Source organism: Macaca thibetana, chromosome 10 (assembly GCF_024542745.1).
Source record: "Macaca thibetana thibetana isolate TM-01 chromosome 10, ASM2454274v1, whole genome shotgun sequence".
Lineage (NCBI taxonomy): Eukaryota > Metazoa > Chordata > Mammalia > Primates > Cercopithecidae > Macaca > Macaca thibetana.
The window spans coordinates 63,808,312-63,824,630 of NC_065587.1; the positions used below are offsets into that span (position 1 = coordinate 63,808,312).

At 49.6% G+C, this 16,319-nt stretch overlaps 1 protein-coding gene across 1 annotated transcript in view; it reads right to left on the bottom strand.

The window, feature by feature from the left end:
- EPB41L1 (erythrocyte membrane protein band 4.1 like 1) overlaps positions 1 to 11,785 on the bottom strand; it is a 126,554-nt gene extending 114,769 nt beyond the window's left edge. The window contains exons 1-2 of the mRNA XM_050807000.1: positions 11,479 to 11,785; positions 4,301 to 4,355 (exon numbers count right to left, since the gene is read on the bottom strand). The gene's annotated coding sequence lies outside the window, so the exon portion shown is untranslated. The remainder of the gene's footprint in view (positions 1 to 4,300; positions 4,356 to 11,478) is intronic.
- Between the last annotated feature and the right edge of the window lie 4,534 nt (positions 11,786 to 16,319).

The window sequence follows — 16,319 nt, forward strand, 5'->3', positions numbered from 1 at the left end:
AGAGCCCAGGCCTCTGGGGGGCATTATGCACCTTCTGACAAATGGATGAGATTAGCTAAGGGAGGGCACAGGAGAAAGGAGCCCCTCCATGGGTGAGAGGCACATGCTTCAGCCTGTTATCCAGGGAGGACATGGAGAACCCTCCTGAATGGCTAGTCCAGCCATTCTGGTGCCTGGAGCACTGTGCTGTCTGGAGAAAGTGCTGATCCCTGGGGAATGGACCATTCTTCCCTCCATTCACCACCAGGAAGAAGGGAATGAAGCACTGACAGCTGTTGGTGCCCAGGTACCTTGTCTACCCTCCAGATAGGGCCTGTCCACCTCACATCAGGAGGAAAGGAAGGAACTGAGCACCTGTGTTGAGCTCTCCTGGAGAAGATCAAACCTCTTCACGTCTATGAAGAGAACAGTCTGGAAGAAGGAGGCACCTTCTGTGGGGCCTGAAAGCACAGCTGGCCACAACACCCCCCATCCTCACCCCCACCTCGGCTCTTTCATTCTCCCCAAGCTTCACTACCCCTGCTTCTCTCTTCCAACCCTTCCTGGAGATCCCTCCCTGAACTGAATGTCCAAATCCTAGTTCCCTTCAACTTAGATCAAATGTCCCCTTCTCCCCCTTTCCCTCACCTCTCTCCTCTGAACTTCAGTTGCATTTTTCCTGTCCCTCTCAGTGGCAATTTGCATGCTGACTGTGTCACAATCACATCTGCACACATGTATTCCCCCTCTAGGGGACACAGCTGACTGCAGTGGGTTCTAGTACAGGCTCTGGAGCTAGGCAGACCTGAACTCAAATACCAGCTTTGCAGTTTCTTAGTTACTTATTCCCTCTGAGCCTCAGTTTCCCCTGGAAAATGGAGACAATAACAGAACCTACTCTCTGGAGTTGTTGTTGCAATTATTATTATTATTATATTTTTGAGACAGTTTTGTTCTGTCGCCCAGGCTGGAATGCAGTCATACGATCGCAGCTCACTGCAACCTCCACCTCCTGAGTTCAAGTGATTCTCCTGTCTCAGCCTCCCAAATGGCTGGGATTACAGGTGTGCACCACCACGCCTGGCTAATTTTTGTATTTTTAGTAGAGATGGGGTTTCACCATGTTGGTCAGGCTGGTCTCGAATTCCCGACCTCAATTGATCCACCCGCTTCAGCCTCCCAAAGTGCTGGGATTACAGGTGTGAGCCACTGCACCTGGCCTGCTGTTGCAATTAAATGACATAATGCACATAAAGAGTTCAGCATGGAGCCTGGCACAATGTCAGTAATGTGACTTATTTTGATGGTGACCGTTCAGGCAGATTCATGGATGATTTTTCTTGATATTTCCTGAAACACCTAACACAGAGCCATATGCTGTCTGGATGGATTTGTATGGAGGTAGACATGTGCACTGCATAGGGAAGCCCTTTTCAACAGGCAGAGCAGTGCAACCTGGGCCTGGGCTGCCTCCGTAGGTCATGAGCTCCGTGCATACAAGCAAAAGCAAGATGGCTACTTGGCCTACCAAACAGAGGCTGGAGATGCAGTGGTCAGAGCATGGTCTCTGAAGCCAGACACCTTGGGCTTGAAACCCAGCTCCCTTACTTACTCAAAGTGTGGCCTTAACTTAACAGGGCCTCAGTTTCCTCATCGACAATATGGGGAAATAATAGGAATAATAGGACCTACCCAAAGACTGTCATGAGAGTTAAATGAAAGAATACACATAAAGCAACAGAACATGCCTGGCACAGAGAGAGTAATTCAATGCACATTCACTATTGTTATTATTGTTGGCATTTGCATTACTATAACTGAAAAGGGGAGTTAAGCCCCTTGCAGGCCTATGAGCTGTTACAACCTAGGGTTCCACTAATATCCTAGCATGTTCTCGTGGTCTGCCAACAGTCTTCTACTCCCCCTATGTCTGGTGCTAGCTGTGCCCCTACATTAGCTACATGGGTAGGCACCTGACCCACACCTGGCCACTCAGAATATTCCTATCCTCCCAGCAACAGTGACTGAACCACTCAGAGTCCTTCCCTTGGATTGACATACAGATTCTAGAAGAAAAAGAGTCTCTCTTTTCTGTTTGGATTGCTAAGCTGGGGCAGAGGACAGCTTAAAAGGGACAAATAAACAGTGATGGCAGAGAGAGTGTCAACCTGATTCCTCATTCTTCAGACCCATGAACTGCCCCAGGATCCATTAAAGTCATTTTTTGGTTTAAAGCCACTTTGAGTTGAGTTTTTGTCACTGGTTTCTGGAAAAAAGCCATGCCCAATTGTATAGACCCTAACTAAGATAAGGTCAGCGCTGGCCATGGGCAGGGCCAAGCAGAAGCCAGTATTACAACGACTCTTGTGTACGTGGCACCACCCCTATCATCTGGGTTGCAGTTGGGCAGTTTTCAAAGCCTGTTCTCAAGAATATCCTGACCCAGTGTCTTTAGACCCTGCTTCCTAGAGCCCTGGGAATTTGCAGAGGTATCTCCAAAAGCACCCAGGAAACTAAGAGCCATGAGGAGGGCAAAATTCTGGGGAAACTGCCCCAGAACCAGACAAGTTCTGCTATAAATGCTTACAGTATTGGGTTTCTGCTGTCCAAAAAGAGTTGAAAAACTCCATTCTAATTGACACTTAGAAAAGCATTGAGAAGTAGCTAGGGCTGATGTGTTCATCTGAGTTCTATGGAAGGAGAAACGAGGGCTCAGAAAGGGGAAGTCATGAGACCATTACTGTAGAGCAAGAATTTGAATGTGGGGCTCTAGACACACAGGCCAAATAGCTCCGACTGCACCCAGCTGCCTGTGAAAGTCTATTATCTCTCACATTTCCTGTCTCCTTCAGTAAACTGATGGTGGTTAATACCTAGAGTCTCATCTTTCTTGGCTCTGACTCCTACAGAATTGTCTGCCTCTGAGCTTCGCTCCTTGAAAGGCTTCAGGAAGCTTGAGGAATGTGTGGAATAAATGCATGAGCTGATCTCAACCTCCCCTTAACGGAGCCCCACCTTCCCTATGCGCACATACCTTGAGCTCCGCATCTCCCCACAAGTTTGCCCAAATGTCAGGGAAAGGCTGGGTGGGCTCCCTCCCGGGAACTCCTAATCCACCTCCTCTGTCCTGGCTGTGCTGTGGCTGCGGACAGAGGATTCCTTGTTCCCGGTGCTTCCTGCCCAGAGATCTCCATGGGGCCCCTGTAGGAAGGAGCCAAATCGCTCCTTTTAACTGAGCTAAAGCCACCCCCTACCCCCACCACCCCCAGGAGCAACATGCTCCCAGCTCTGCCCACCATTCATTCTACCTGTCCCAGCCTGGCTTGGCCACACTTCATTCCCCATAGTTCCTGCTCCCTACAGGTGCACACACATGTGTACACACACACACACACACACACACAAATGGAAAATTTCCCTAGGGGTACAAAGATACTTCACATCAAACCAAAATTAAAAACCAGAGGACTCCAGAATGGCAACATCACAGCCCTGGCAGTTGTGCCTTACTAGTAACATCACAGTGACATTTGCATGTTACTTCGAAATTTCCCAATCAATGTAACTCCATTGGCTGAGTTCCCTCTCTACTCCCTCGCCCTGCCAGAGTCACAGCACCTCCAAGCTGGGAAGAAGCTTTGACACGCCCCACGTCAGTGGTTTCCAAAGTGTCTTCCATAAAGCCAATAAAAGGTCAGTTGCATTGTCTGGGGGCTTCTGGGGTTGAGGAATTGGCCAGCCCCATGCCAACTCCAACACACACTGCAACCCCTTTAGTTGTTTTGTACATTGAGATTCTTTGGGGTGCAATGGAAAAGGAGAGTTCCCTCTGTTTGAAAACAAATCATTTAGTCTGACCCTACTTTCCCCTATCCCCTGACCCAACAATGTTGACGCAACCCTGAGGCCAATAGAAAGGAAGGTCATATAGTAGTCAACGGGCAGGGCCAGGATGAAAACACTCTCTTCTGAATCTAGTCTATGACCTAGGAGTGGTGAAGCAAAGGCAGGCAAGGGCCGTGGGGCCAGGTTCCAGGCCCAGCACCGTCCTTCACCAGCCATGGTGGCATGGATGAGCAATAGAGGCAAAGCCTGTTGTTGAATACAGAGCTTGATGAATATGCATTTCAGCCCCTACCCCAAAACAAGCCAAAACCAGGGAGGGCCCCCAGTACTGCCCCTGTTTTCAATGCCACCAGAAACAAAGCCTCACACTTCCCCAGCAGTCAAATATGTCAAAATTGAGAGCCCAAGGGCCTAGAAGACCTCTTTGTCCAAACTCAGCAGGAGAATAATAAGGCTGTGCCTCTAGAACACTCACCCCTCCTCTGTCCACACCAGCTCCCCAGGGGCAAGAACTTCTGTCAGTCAGGCACCTAGAGAGAGGAAACAGCGTTAGCTCCTCAGAACAGGAGTTCATGAGCCCAGCATGTGCTGGAAATTGAGAGGCTGGCATTTGACTGTCTGAGGCACCTTAGGGAAGTTGCTGAACCTGTTAAACAAAAAGGCCTTGTGACAAGGCGGAAAGCAAAATAGAAAGTAACAAATATGCACCTGAAGCGGTGGCAGGGGCCAGGCAGTGAAGGACTTTGGAGGCCAAGGTGAAGATTCGCTCTTTATTGTAAGAGCAAAGAGAAACCACTGGCTTGCAGGGTAGAGGCTGGATGGAAGAGGGGCAGGGGAAGCTGTAGGAACACCAGTTAGGAGGTTGTTGTGATTATCCAGGGGAGATATAACAAGGGCCTAGGCTAGGGTGGTTGCAGAAGAGATAGAAAGAGGTGGACGGACTCAAGAGGTATTTAAGACGTGGTATCCCCAGAACTTGCTGGTGGACTAGACGTATGGGGAGGAAGGAAAGTGGGGGCCCCAATCTCCACGTTCCTCCTCAGGTGCCATGGTTATACCCCCTGCTGTCCACTTGGCCTTTCCTTGCCTTTGTCTCCCCGTCTGTGAAATAAATATGGTTGGAATCAGTGATCCCTCGGGGTCTTTCCTTTTCTTTTTTTTTTTTTTTTTGAGACGGAGTCTCGCTCTGTCACCCAGGCTGGAGTGCAATGGCGCGATCTTGGCTCACTGCAACCTCCGTACACCAGGTTCAAACAACTCTCCTGTCTCAGCCTTCCAAGTAGCTGGGATTACAGGCATGCGCCACCATGCCCGGCTAATTTTTTGTATTTTTAGTAGAGACAAGGTTTCACCATGTTGGTCAAGCTGGTTTCAAACTCCTGACCTCAAGTGATCCACCCACCTTGGCCTCCCAAAGTGCTAGGATTACAGGCGTGAGCTACCATGCCCGGCCTCCCTCGGGGTCTTTTTAGCATTCACACCCTGTTCTGGTGTAATTCACTCAGAGTATGTAAGTACATTTTCAGTCCTCTTTGAGCTCCAACCACAGGTCAGGCTTAGTATGCAATGGAGCAGGAGACTTGGAGGGAGAAGCTACAGGCACTCTGGACTCACACACACTCAGAACAGTCAGTCTCCAGGTGGGATGAGGTGTTCCTACTTCATGTAGAATACGAAAATCAGGTGAACAGGAAGAACGTACAGTGGTTTATGAGCTTAGGCTCTGGAGTCACTCAGACCTGGTTTGAATTCTGGTTCTAACACTTAACTAGCTATGTGGCCCAGGGCAAGTCATTTTACTTCCTCATTTGGAAAATAGGAGTAATAGTGTCTGCTTCCAGGGCTAATAGGGGGGACTAAATGAGATGACACCTGTGAACAGCTCAGCAAGGTACCTTATCACAACTGTCCAAGAGGTAGCAGCGCCATTCAAAGATGGGGAAACTGAGACCTAGAAGGATGAAATGACTCACTGAAGACGAGGCAGTGAATAAGTGGCAGAGCTGAGACCCCTACACTGGTGGCTGGGGTCTGGAACTCAGCTAAACCACTAGGTTGTACATATACCATTCCTGTTCCTGCTTTTCAGACGAGGAAGTTGAGGTCAAAAAAGAACAAGTGACTTGCCCAAGGTCACAGAGAGAATCAGAGATAGAAGAAGGATTTGAACTCAGGCCTCCTTGATGTAAAAGCTCATGGTCTTTCTGAGGATACCCAGAAAGTAGGTATGTGTGGATAGGCTTCAAATTTCAGGGCCCTTTAAACCTGGAATAGGGACAAATGCAAATTGAGGCCAATGGGGGGTGTGTGTGTGTGTGTGTAACGCAAACTGAGGCCAATAGGATGTGAGAGTGTGTGTGTGTAACAAATGCAAACTGGGGCCAATGGGTGTGAGTGTGTGTGTGTGCATGCGTGTGCAGCTACCTTGAGAGGAAACCAGGAGGAGCTGATGAAACAAAAGCCTCTTTCTCAGAAGCCCTCTCTGGGGACTGGGCAGGAGAGAAGGGCGCTGACAAGCAGGGCGGTCCATCCTGCTGGGGCTGAGCTGAAGGTTGGATCTAAGCAAACAGAATCAGTTCCAGCTTGGCCACCAACTTGCTATGTGATCAGCAGTTCTCTCTCTCTCTCTCTCTCTCACTCTGTCTTTCTCATCTCTGTTTCTTCGACTTCAGAATGAGACTGTTGTACTAAACAATGTTAAGATCCTTTCCAGTTACAGAAGACTAATAATAACCATTCCTTACAAGCTCTGGATTTCTGGTCAGGCGCTGCTCCTACAACCTCGAATGGTGGCATCAGCTGACACCAATACCACCATGACAGGGGCAGGATGTCCTGCATTCAGGTTCCGGCTGTGTAGCCAGGTCACTTTCCCTTCACAGGCCTCAGTTTCCTCATCTGTAAAATGGGAATTTATCTTTGCCTGATCACTTGCAGAAAGGAATATCCAAGGAGCTACCCGAAAACCAAGCAATCTCTTGAGGTATCATACAAAGGTATGAGATGAGGTATCATACAAATCCCCATCCCAACTCCCACCCTCAAGCTATTTTAACTTCTTCCCCTCTGGCCAGTGTCCCTTGAGACACATGGAATAACTGAATATGAGCTGCTGGATGCAACAGTACTGTCGTGGCAACAGCCCCCACACTAACAGTAGTAGCAACCACCAAACAGCAAATATTTGATTGCTTGGGCATGCCAGGCACTGTGCTAAATACTCACTCAGATTATTTCTCAGGCCATCCCCTCAACCACCATTAGTCTCAGTTTGCAGATGAAAGGCTCAGGTTCAGCAAAGAGAAGTGCCCAAGGTCACACACACAGCAAGTGAAGGGCATGGACAGGATGAGGACCCAGACCAAGGTTTTTCATTTGCCATCAGAAGCCCTGATCTCATCCTCAAGGCTATGGGGCTGTCCAAGGTAACATTCCACCAAGGGGCAAGGCCCGGGCTGGGGTGAGGTGGGGAATATCCATCCTTCATTGACCTCCCAACCTTCCCCAAATAACTAGTCTTTATGTAGTCTTCTATTATTAATCGAACGTGTCCAGCTCAACTCCGTCTACAATGGTGTTGTCAAATAGAAATATAATGCAAGCCATGTATGTAATTTAAAAGTTTATAGTAGCTACATTTTATTTTATTTTATTTTATTTTTTGAGTCAGAGTCTCGCTGTGTCACCCAGGCTGGAGTGCAGACGCACGATCTTGGCTCACTGCAGCCTCCGCCTCCCGCATTCAAGCAATTCTCATGCCTCAGCTTCCCAAATAGCTGGGGTTACAAGCACGCACCTCCATGCTTGGCTAATTTTTGTAATTTCAGTAGAGACAGGGTTTTTCCATGTTGCCCACGCTGGTCTCGAACTCCTGGTCTCAAGCAATCCACCTGCCTCGGCCTCCCAAAGTGCTAGGTTTACAGGTGTGAGCCATCGTGCCTGGCCTTAGTAGCTACATTTTAAAAAGTGCAAAGGAATGAGGGAAATTAATTTTCATAATATATTCATTTAACCCAATATATCTATCTCAACATGTAATCAATGTAAAAAATACTATAGGCCTGGCTCGGTGGTTCAAGCCTGTAATCCCCACACTTTGGGAGGCTGAGGCAGAAGGATCTCTTGAGACCAGGAGTTCAAGACCAGCCTGGCCAACATAGCAAGACCTTGTCTCTACAAAAAATAAAAAAATTTAGTTGGGTGAGGTGACACATGCCTATAGTCCCAGCTACTAGCTGAAGTGGGAGGATCCCTTAAGTCCAGGAGTTCAGGGATTGCAGTGAGCTACGATCGTGCCACTCACTTCAGCCTGTGCAACAGAGTGAGAATCTGTCTCTAAAAAAAAAATTAAAACTAAAATGAAAAAAACTACAGAGATATTTTACTTTTTAATACATCCTCTTCTAAATCCAATGTGTATTTTATACTTACAATACATCTTGATTCAGGTGCTAAATATTCATAAGATATTTAGATTCTCCTTGCCTTTACAATTTTTTTTTTTTTTTTTTTGAGACGGAGTCTCGCTCTGTCACCCAGGCTGGAGTGCAGTGGCTGGATCTCAGCTCACTGCATGCTCCGCCTCCCGGGTTTACACCATTCTCCTGCCTCAGCCTCCCGAGTAGCTGGGTCTACAGGCGCCCGCCACCTCGCCTGGCTAGTTTTTTGTATTTTTTTGTAGAGACCGGGTTTCACTGTGTTAGCCAGGATGGTCTCGATCTCCTGACCTCGTGATCCGCCCGTCTCGGCCTCCCAAAGGGCTGTGATTACAGGCTTAAGCCTTTACAATTTATTTTATTTTATTTTATTTTTTTATTTTTTTTGAGATGGAGTCTCACTCTGTCACCCAGGCTAGAGTGTAGTGGTACCATCTCAGCTCACTGCAATCTTCGCCTCCCGGGTTCCAGCGATTCTCCTGCCTCAGCCTCCTGAGTAGCTGGAATTACAGGTGTGCACCACCACACCCGGCTAATTTTTGTATTTTTAGTAGAGAGAGGTTTCACCATGTTGGCCAGGCTGGTCTCGAACTCCTGACCTCAAGTGATCTGCCCACCTTGGCCTCCCAAAGGGCTGGGATTACAGGCGTGAGCGACCGCGCCCAGCCACCTTTATGATTTAAAAAAAAAAAAAAAAAGGCGTCAGGTGCAGTGGCTCATACCTGTAATCCCAGCACTTTGGGAGGCCAAGGTGGGTGGATCACGAGGTCAGGAGATCGAGACCATCCTGGCTAATATGGTGAAACTTCATCTCTACTAAAAATAAAAAAAAATTAGCCGGGCGTGGTGATGGGCGCCTGTAGTCCCAGCTACTCAGGAGGCTGAGGCAGGAGAATGGCATGAACCCATGAGGTGGAGCTTGCAGTAAGCTGAGATCGTGCCACTGCACTCCAGCCTAGGCAACTGAGCAAGACTCCGTCTCGGGGGGGAAAGAAAAAAAGGTATATTCACAAATTTAAGTTTCCAAACACGTATAGTTTGTCAATAAATAAATGGAGCATTCTTTTAAAATGTTAAATTAGCTAAAATCAAATAAAATTAAATATTAAATGAAATTTAAAATTCAGCTGGGCGTGGTGGCTCATGCCTGTAATCCTTTGGGATTACTTTGCCCTAGCTCAGGAGTTTGAGACCAGCCCAGAAAACATGGTGGAACCCCGTCTCTACTAAAAATACAAAAAATTAGCCAGGCATGGTGGGGCATGCCTGTAGTCCCAACTACTCTGGAGGCTGAGGCAGGAGAATCACTTCAGCCTGGGAGGTGGATGTTGCAATGAGCCAAGATTGTGCCACTGCACTCCAGCCTGGGCGATAGAGTTCAAAAAGTTCAGTTCCTCGGTGGTCCTAGCCACATTGTACATGTCCACTAGCCACATGTGACTAAGGCTGCTGTATGGGGCAGCTGCAGCTCTGCAGTCAAGTCCTTGAGGGCCTGGGCTGATGGCCTCCTTGGCCCTAGCCCAGAGCTAAGCCTCGGAGGTAAAGCTGACTTACCTCTGTGAGCTTACCTCTGAATAGAATGGCATCTACTCATTTAACAAAACCTTACTGAACCTAATATTAATATTTACCTCTGGTGCCTACACAGTGATGGTGACAATGGGATCTGAGTACCCAGTATCCTTCACTGACTCCTCAAACCCCCCCAAATAGGAACTCCTGTAGTGTTCAGAGGATGAGGCTGTGGCTCACAGAGGTAAGTCACCTGCGCAAAGTCACCCAGCTTTGACTAGGCCCGCTGACTCGGAAACCTGAGCTCTGTCCCTAAACTTTGGCAGGGGCCTACCCTGAGGCTCAGTCTACTAGAAGAAGGAATAAGCCTTTGCCACTATTCTCAGGGTGCCCATACCTCCCAGTCTGTTGGCAGAGAATGGCCCAGAATAAGAAACTCAGTGAAGAGGACAAAAGGGAAGGAGGGCAGGACAATGGCATAGCATGGGCTGCACGGGCAGTGGTCCTGTGTGTAGGGCTTAGGCCACTATGACACCATCCTTAGCTCCCCCACCCACACCCAGCAGGAGGCAAAGCCAGCAAGGTCCACTGGCTGCCTGGCCTCTGGGCAGGTCTCCAGGGCTAGACACCCTGCCCTCCCCCACACCTCCCCTAAGAGCACTCACCCAGAGGCCCTTGGACTAAGGCCAGAGCCAGTGCTCACCTCCCAGGGACACCTTAGCTGGAGGCAGGGGAAAGGGCCAGATGGCAGCCTGCCCCCTGGGGAAGAGGGGAGGAGAGGGCCCTGGAAGCAGATTCCAGAGTAGGGAAAAGGTGGCAGGTACCAGCCAGAAAAACCTGGGTGACTCCACCCCTCCCCTAGGGTGCAGTCCCACTCCCACCAGCCCAGCAGAGTGAAACTCTCACCAGCTATTAGGTTTAACAATTAACTCTGACTGGTTTTCATTTAGGCAGGAGGTAGTTCCAACAAGAACCATCTGGGGCTAGGGCATTTGCAAGGGGATAGAAGCTGAGAAGAGGGAGTGACTCATGTAAAGGGAGAAGGAAGTGGCCAGTGGCCCCCTCCCCTCCTCCTTCCCATCCTTCCCTGGCAATGTGGGATAGCCCTCGGTGCCAAGGAGTGATGGCATAAGTTCCATGAAATCAAGGGCAGTGCCTGGCACATAGTGGTGCTCAATAAATATTTTTCATCAACAAATTAAGCGGGGTGGGTAAAGTAGAAGAAAACAGTCCTGCTCGATGGGCAGATTGATGGAGGGGAAGTGAAAGGAAGTGAAAGATGACTTGCCCTGGGCTGAGTACTTCCTTGACCCCTTTGACCCCAGGATCTCACAAAAACTGGAATGGTTGCCACCCAGGGCATGCCAGAGACATGGCTTTGAAGTCCCCCAGCCCTGGATGCCACTCCTGACTCCATTCTTCCTAGCTCTGACCTTGGGAGTCCTGGTTTCTTCCCTTGCAATGGAGGTGATACCTCTACAGTCCAGGGCTGTACAGAGCCAGGCCCACAGACGCTAGGGTGCCTCTTCTGTTCTCATCTAGTCCTATCTCTTGCTGCTTGGCAACAGCCTCCTCTTCTCAAGCCACCCCCTGATTTCCCCCACATCCCAATATTCCCCTGGCTCCCACCTATGTGGCCCTTTCTCCTTTTCCGGAAGGAAAGCCTGGAATGATGACGGCTCTGGCCCACTCACATCCCACTCACCTGGGATCACGCACACACCCTAGCAACAGACTGCTCCCAGCTTGACGTTTGCTTGTCACGTACATCTTTCGTGGGTTCTCCGGCCCCCTCCTCACCCTAACACAGGCCTAGGTCCACAGTCCATCCAGAGTGCGCAGGGCCAGTTCACTAGGTGTTCTTGGGTGCCATCTCCTCCTCCCAGGCCTCTGCTTCCCACCTGCATGGTGTGGCATGAGGGAGGTGGATTCAGAGATCACTTCTGCTAGTGGGCTCTGACATATAGAGATTCTGACATTTCTGGAGTCATTTTGTACTTTAACTTCAGACATCAATGTTCAAATCCCAATCTTGGCCAGATAAACAGGCAGCCCTGCAGAAGCCCGGAACTGAAGCCCACCTCACCATTCTTAGCACAAGCCTGGGCAGAGGGACAATGTCCCCCCACCTCCCTGGTCCCCGCTTCCTCTGCCATAAAGCCTCACTCTTCTACGCTACCTTCCCGCAGTCTCTCTCTCACTCTCAATGGCGGCACCATGAGTCATCACTCCCCCAAATTCTTCTTGGCAAAACAAAGCTTGAAGCTCCTGCTCCATCCGGGGTGCCGACCCTATGCCCCTTCTGCAGGGAGATTCTAACTCTGCTTCTGCTCTGCTGTTTCCCATATCCTTCCTAAAACTCTCCAAATATGCACCCCACTTCCCCATTCTCCACAGGGAATATGGGCCTCCTCCCAGACTGTCATTGCCCTTCCTGCTTCATGCCCTTCTGGCTCAAATGTCACCTCTAGCCTGGCATCTACACTAATGACTCACCCCTAAACTCACTCAGCCACATCTCTGCCAGACACTGACTTCTTGTACTAGAGTCTTACTGCCTCATTTGACCTTAAGACCCTGGAGACCAAGGAACTCCTGTCATTATTATTATTTTTTTTTATCTCTCACCTTGGCCCCCGCAGCACAATGCTCAGAACGTAGTAGATGTTTGTTGAAACAATGGTAATAACTATTAACCAAAAAATAATAAATCATAATCATTTATTAGCTATTTGTTCTTTGCCATGCTTTTATCAGCATTTTATACAAAGCACTTCAGTTAATTCGCCCAAGCCCCCAATAGACTTGTCATCCCTACCTCTTTGTTTTAAACTGAGAAAATTAAGGCTCAGAGAGGGGAAATGATCTACTTAAGGTTACACAGCCCAGAAATGGCAGAATCAAGATTGAAATTTAAGTTCTTACTCATTGCCCTACTTGGCCTCCCTTCAATCCACAAATAGAGGGAGGGGCCATGTGAGAAACCATGGCCTGCCAGTGACATGGGCCATAGGGGCTGTAGAAAGGCCAGCTCAGCCCAGAGCTGGATGCAGATTCTGCAAACTTAGTAAGCCTCAATTAAGCACTTGTTCTGTGCACAGCCCCATGCTAGGTGCTGGGAAGCAAAGAATAAGACATAAGACATCCCAGTGCTCACAACCTGGTGGAAGAAAACAGCCACCTCCCTGGATAAAGCTAAGACCAAACAGAACTCATCCCCCAGAGGGGAACAGATAAGGTACTAAGGGAGTGCAGAGGAGTTAAAGACAAATTTCATCTTGGGGTGAGGGGGAGGGCTTACAAGGTTTTGTAGGACATAGGCTGGCATCTGAGCTGAGCCTTGAAAAGGCAGACAGGATTTCAACAGTGATTGGGGAATGATGGGGGTGGCATTCTTGGCAGGGAGGAACAGAGGGAGCTGGGGCAAAGACATAGGAAGCACTGGGCATGTCCCAGGAGCCTCAGAAAATTAGTTCTCGCAGCCCTCCCCTTGGCACTGACCCATATGTCCAGCTCTGAACAGAGGCCACCTTCAGCTTCCCCAGATTCATGGGCACCTTGCTCACTTATGGTGAGTGGGGATGGAAAAGGAGAAAGGGCTTGAGCATTTGGGCATGTGGTCCGACAGAAGGGATTCAAGGGGCCAGAATGCAGGCTATGTCCAGAATCTCTGAAGGTGGAAGATGCTTAAGAGGAAGGTCCCCCCAGTGGTGGGTGAAGCCAGGAAGGAGCAAGGAAAAGGACAGAGAACTTGGACTGGGCAGCAGGAGACCTGACTTCCAGAACCACAGATCAAAGCTGCATGAAACTTTGGGATTATCCTGTCCAACCCCCATTTTACAGCTGGGAAAACTGAGGCCCAGACAGAGGGACAGGTCTACAGTCTCTGACCACCTTCACAGCAAAGCCAACAATGTGCTGAGAGGCATGAGAGACCAGCCCTCTCCACCCAGCTCTGCCATTGGCTCCCTGGTGACCTTTCTCTAGACATTAGGCTCCAACTCCATAAAATAACCCTGAAGCCAGCAGTTCTAAAGTTTTATGGGTTGTGACTCCAAGACAGATGGTGCCTGTGGATCCTCTCCTGGGGACAATGCACACTCTTAACATTGTGCATGCCATTTCAGAAGTTCATGAACATCTGAGACCAGCCTTCTACAAGGGCAATCTGAGAACCATCTGTGTCCCAATCATCTCCATGGGGAGTCTGTTACAGCAGGCTGCTTCCGGGGCCCCACCTCAGATCTGACCACCCCACAACCCGCCAGCATATGGAGCAGCTGGGTTTGAATCTCTTGGGTGAGTCCTGGAAAAAGAGTGTTGGGGTTTTTTTGTTGTTGTTGTTTTTGTTTTGTTTTGTTTTGTTTTGAGACAGTCTCACTCTGTCACCCAGGCTGGAGTGTAATGGCATGATCTCAGTTTACTGCAACCTCCACCTCCCAGGTTCAAGCAATTCTCCTGCTTCATCCTCCCTAGTAGCTGGAATTATAGGTACATGCCGCCATGCCCAGCTAATTTTTGTATTTTTAGTAGAGATGGGGTTTCACCATGTCAGGCTGGTCTCAAATCCCTGACCTCAGGTGATCCACCTGCCTCAGCCTCCCAAAGTGCTGGGATTACAGGCATGAGCCATGGCACCCGGGTTTTGTTTTGTTTTTTAGCATGCTCACCTTTGCTGCTCTTAGGGGGAACAAAGTTTGAGAAGCCCAGCCTTAGGGAACCCTAGAAGGGAGGCGGACGGGGTGGGGTGCTAAGCCACTCCACCTTTTAGCTGTTTCACAAATTGAACTTCTGCTTCCTTGCCTATGAAGAGTGGCTCTGCGGATAGAAGCTTCAAAGCCACCACTCCTTCACCAAGGTCCCTTCTGACTGAGCCACCTGCTCAGGCAGGCAGGTGGCTGGGCTGGGCCAGGCTGACCAACATAATGGTCTCAGTTGGGGTGGGTGGAGGCTGAGCAAGCTGACTGCAGCTGCCTAGATTCCTGAGTGACACTCTGAGATCAGCAGCCCTGCCTGGGAGGGAGTCTGGACTCCTGGGCTGCACTTGGGGTGAGAGCAGGTTTCCTATTCCTCCCTCTCTCCAGGCCGCCTCCCTCTGGCCCTCAGGCCAGCTACTTCTTTCTCTCTTCTGGTGGATGTACACCTCTGAACCTGGGTCTCCTGGTTCCAGTCTCTATCTCCCTCCCCACTTCTTCCAGAGTTCCACCCGTCACTGAGCCTGCAGCATATCCAAGCTCCCAAGCACCCTTCTGAGGAGACAAAAGTAATGCTCTTTGCAGATGATATGCTTCTTTAAGTGGAAGACTTGATTCAATGAAAAATTGAGGTGGCCAGTGACAAAACAATAACTAGGAAAAAAGGCAAGTACCTTCAGATGGGCCCTGTCACCACTCCTGGCACTGATGCAGTGTCTCTCCTACAGGTGGGCAGCTGCCTAGAACCAGATGGGCTCAGAGCCCTGGCGGGCCCCAAGGCTGATGCTATAGAAAGGCCAGTCCCGGAGGTGCTGGCAGAGTGCAGGCCTGGGAGGGAAGATTCCTGGATTAGAAGTCCTGCTCTGAGAGTCAAGAATTTGTTCTCCTAATTTGAGCAAATGCATGCCCCTCTGTGACCCCTAAATGCTCCTGCAGGCCCCATCACAGGCAGTATAGGAAAGACTCAAGAGTACCGGTGGGCTTCGGACAGATCTAGATTGAAATCCCAGCTGTGCCACTTGCTGGCTGAGGACTATGTAGGCCTTGGGCAAGTTATTTAGCCTCCTGTAATACGATGGGGATCATCATCTCTGCCTCGCTTGGTAGTTGTAAGGATTAAAAGACATAAGGCATGTAAAGTGCTTAGCACAGGGCCTGGCACACAGTAAGCCAATAAACATATAAGTCACCACAATGAGCCTCTTATGAGGAAGACTCTAGACTTTCTAATTCTAGGTGGCCTCAAGCAAACCCAAAACCACCCACCTGAAGTGGGCCTGGAGACTATCTTTAGACCTCTAATCTGGAGACAAGGTGGGGAGAGGGAAGGGGAGAAAGCAGACAGAAGGAAGAGAGCAAACTGAGAAGAGGAGGGAGGAAAGGAAAGAAGAATCAAGGGGCCAAGGAGGGTCCTGGCTTCCCCAGTGTGGGGGGAAAGGAAGATGACTTGCCAGAAACTGCCAGGACAGTATAAGCCCTCTCTCTTTTCCAGAGCCTTCCCTAGACCCACTAAGGCAAGGCTTAGAGGGACAGGACCTGTGGAGAAATGCCACCCTGGCTGTCAATAGGAACACTGAAGCCTTGGGTTACATCTAGACTCCAGAGCCCCGCATGGTGGCCCTCCCACCAGAGTAGGCAGAGATAGCCACAGCCAGAATGATAACAGAACAACCCGCCCATTCAGCCTGCTCACTCAGAGCCCAGGGACCCCTTTCTTGGGGTTCTAATTCTGACTTAGCAGAACACTCTCCTGTTGCATCCTCACCTCCTGAACATGTGCAGAGCCCACTCCAGGCCTCTATCTGCCCTGAGCTCCTGCTTCTGGGCCTAAAGTTGCAACTAGGGAAAAAGC